Below are 4,559 nucleotides of genomic sequence, written 5' to 3' on the forward strand. Positions count from 1 at the left end.
TACCAGTATAGCATGTCCCTGACCCCATATACCAGTATAGCATGTCCCTGTCCTCATATAACAGTATGGTATGTCACTGTCCCCATATACCAGTATAGCGTATCCCTGACCCCATATACCAGTATAGCATGCCCCTGACCCCATATACCAGTATAGCATGTCCCTGTCCCCATATAACAGTATAGTATGTCACTGTCTCCATATACCAGTATAGTATGTCACTGTCTCCATATACCAGTATAGTATGTCACTGTCTCCATATACCAGTATAGTATATCCCTGTCCCAATATACCAGTATAGTATTTCCCTGTCCCAATATACCAGTATAGTCTTTCCCTGTCCCAATATACCAGTATAGTATTTCCCTGTCCCAATATACCAGTATAGTATTTCCCTGTCCCTATATACCAGTACAACATGTCCCTGCCCCCATATGCCAGTATAACGTGTCCCTGTCCCCATATACCAGTATAGTATTTCCCTGTCCCAATATACCAGTATAGTATATCCCTGTCTCCATATACCAGTATAGTATTTCCCTGTCCCAATATACCAGTATAGTATATCCCTGTCTCCATATACCAGTATAGTATTTCCCTGTCCCAATATACCAGTATAGTATTTCCCTGTCCCTATATACCAGTATAGTATTTCCCTGTCCCAATATACCAGTATAGTATATCCCTGTCTCCATATACCAGTATAGTATTTCCCTGTCCCAATATACCAGTATAGTATTTCCCTGTCCCTATATACCAGTACAACATGTCCCTGCCCCCATATGCCAGTATAACGTGTCCCTGTCCCCATATACCAGTATAGTATGTCACTGTCCCCATATACCAGTATAGTATGTCACTGTTCCCATATACCAGTATAGCATATTCCTGTCCCCATATACCAGTATAGCATGTCCCTGCCCCCATACACCAGTACAGCATGTCCCTTTTCCCATATTCCAGCATATCCCTGTCGCCATATACCAGTACCCCCCCCCCCCCCCTCCATATGCACGTACATGTATAGGATATCCCTGTTTGCGCGCCAACAAGTAGATGGCAAAGAGTCTAATGTTCAGAACTTAAAGACTTGAAATGTATAACGATGTGATCATATATTTAAATATTTAAAGTATATGAATTCCCCATAATCTATAATAAAATATTTCATTATAAGAATGTTTGAGACATTGTATGCGTAATTGTTAATATTAAACTAAGTTGGATTCAAGCTGTTGAACATCTCTTTAATGAATTTCTATTTTCTAATGAAAGAAATGATTTCTCTTTGCTAAAACAAAGGCTACGTTATCAGTACATTGTATGTTCAAACATGGTTCGATATTGTGAATTCACAGAGCAAATTTGAATATTAGTTTAAGTTTAAAAAAGAATTTAAATTAGAAAAATATATTGATACTATCGACAAATAATTTTTTTGAAATGCTTTATCAAGATTCAGTCCGAGTGCCCATTTCTTTGAGATTAGTAACGGTTTAAGCCATAAAACATTAATTTTCGATCGGAAATATGCAAATCTTCGATCTGATCTTTTGTCAACAGTCTTATATCACTGGTTTGCAGATATTTACGCAATAATTTGCCCTTTCTAAGACAAAAAAAGTAAAAAAAAGTTGTAAAAATGGTAAATCTGTGATAGTGCAGTTTTAATTTGCCAAGTTTTTAAACATGCTTTTCAATTAGATTATACTGTTATAAGCATTGCATGCTCGTGCACATTGCATTTGCTTCGCCCACACAGGTCTTAAAAGCCATGACTGGCTTATCCATCGCTTAGACAGAACCGGTATCGAAAAATATGAATGCTCTTGTTTTAAAATAAATCATAAAACGACGAACCGACGGACGAATGGCTCTTTATATTATATATTCGTCTCGTCAATGTACATCAAATATAGTTCATAATTATGAGAACACTGCCACTCAGATTAGAGTTATAGGAGTTTTTACAGAATACTTAAAACTAAAATAGTTGTATATACAATGTAAACATTATAAAACGACTACATAATACAAAAAACAATTGAGGTCAATTGTTAAAAATTAGATAGAATCTTTGTTGGGAATAGTTCCTATAACAATTACAAGTATAAAATGACCGACGTGGATACAAAATCCTAATGTTTAGTAGGTGGAAGGAAGTTTTGGATTGTTTTAATTCAGTTCCAATCATTTAAATCGATAGTTGCTAACTAACCACTCTAATTAATGAGTTTAAATTAATTTGAGGCACATCTCACTTTACGACGACAATTAGTTAAAGTTGTCCACCTCATTACTCAACACACGTGTCAATTAAGGATGTCCACGTGAAGTGATAATTGCAATCACGTGTCAAATGACACAAGTTACACGTTCTATATATATACTCGGAAATTTCTCCAAACATCAAACATAACTGTTTTTGCATCAATATCATAAGCTACAACGAGTTGACCCTTGAAACATTTAATCTTATTTCTATAAAATGGCTGATATGCGAAATTCCCCACGAGATGTTGCTTCGTATCTGAGAAAGGTTGGTGTTTACTTAATTCACAATAGATGTTATAGCCTCTCTTTTTCAATGACATGAATACAAACTGAACAGCACAGTTTAATTGCTATCATTATACAGCAGAATGGCATCGTATTTTCATTACCTACAAATTAACATTAGCATATTCTTGAAAATGTTATCATGATATTTGCTCACGTTTGTTTTAGATTAATCCAAAAAAGATAACGATTTTAAGTATTTTTTAAAAGCAATCTTAATAAACATATTTCAATTGTAATAAGTATCATATTGTGTGCCCATTGTAGGTACGCAAGCCTCTAGTTGAGCGTCAACGCCGCGAGAGAATGAACGCGAGCATTAACCGCCTCAAGCTCCTTATCGCGGACACCATCCGAGAACAGGTACGCCTCGACATGACACAAATGCAAATGAGATTCTGTCAATCAAACATATCATCTTATGTTTAACAGCTTCTATTACAAAACCCATGTTCTTAAATGAAGCTTTCAATAGTTCAAACCTTTCAAAAGATATATAATCGGATTTTGTCAGCCAAACGACACAGTACGTATATCATAAAATTTGAAATGGAGATTAACTAAACATTGACCCAAGTGAAGTCCGTGGGGAATAGGATGTAATATAGTAAAACCTTAAAAAAACTTCATCATAGAATTTTTGTTTTTTATATATAACAAAATAATGAGGTAATTCTGGGGTTTCTAAAATTTCAAGTTTGCATCAGAAAATCTTACGCCACATGTTGTACTCTATCGTCCAGGTGTCATCTATGACGCGTGTGGACAAGGCGGACATTTTGGAGCTCACTGTTTTCCATCTGACACGTCTACAGCAGCGGCAACGGGCCGTTAGCATAGCCACCGACGCCACAGAGGACGCTTTCTCCGCAACCTCTTACCAGACCGGCTACCGGGATTGCGCACGTGAGCAAAAACAGAACAGTAGCCAGGCTGGTAAAGATCGTCTTCAAGAAGTTCATAATCGGATTCCCCAGATCGAGAACCGGGTGCCATTAAAGTTTTACTCACAGGCCGTTTTCATGTCAACGCCGAGAAGATCGAACGAAGGTCTGACAGGATTGACGGGTCAAATTTCAACAACCTCTTCGGGAACTCTAGAATGTTCGCCGATCTTGCGGATGACGGAATGCCATGATGACGTCATCATGCATAATTCCAGTACTTCCAATCTGAGCTTCATGAACACTGATTCAGGATTTGCTAGTTTCGACATGACCACTGACATTCAATCGTGTGGGTCAGATGGCTGTTTTTCGTTTGACCGAAGTAATAATGCTGAAGTTGGTCAAGTGTCAAAAGAAAATGTATGGCGTCCATGGTAGAATGTTGATTGTGTATAACTAATGCTGCATACATGAAAGTTGTTACTGGATTTTGTTAAGAATTGTTATAGAAGTATAAATGAATTTTGAAAAGGGAGCATGACTTCTACAGTATAGGCATTACTTGATACATACCTGTACATGACTAGCAGACTTATAAAATAAATGAAACTTGCGAAACTTGATTTCCTTATGATTTGTAGACCCTTTCTGTGAGTTGGTTCAAACAGTACTTGTTTCTAAACATGGCAGACATTTTGCAAACATCGTATAAGTTTAGGATTTTGGGGAAGCAAAAGTCTTATTTACTATAATACGACTACAGTACGTCTTGATACAGTGTTAGGATTGGTTAGTAGATTGGTTGAAAGTATATATATAATATTGGATGCTTAGTTAGCATATTTGGCTTTTAAAAGTAACTGGTTATCTGGTTTTATGATTTGCGAATTTAATTTAGTAAGTAACTTACTAATTGGTTAACTAGATAAAATTCGTACCGTAATTAGGCGATAAGCATAAAAGTATTGTGACACAATCATCACGCCGATTACATGTATATGGAATTGATAGTCCTGCATATGCTCTTCCTTATTTCATCTTGTTTTGAGCAAAACTCAACAATATATATATATATGTCTGAAATACAAGAAGTCCAGTCATATCGTGACAAAA

The sequence above is a fragment of the Mya arenaria genome, chromosome 11, assembly GCF_026914265.1.
Source record: "Mya arenaria isolate MELC-2E11 chromosome 11, ASM2691426v1".
Taxonomy (NCBI): Eukaryota; Metazoa; Mollusca; class Bivalvia; order Myida; family Myidae; genus Mya; species Mya arenaria.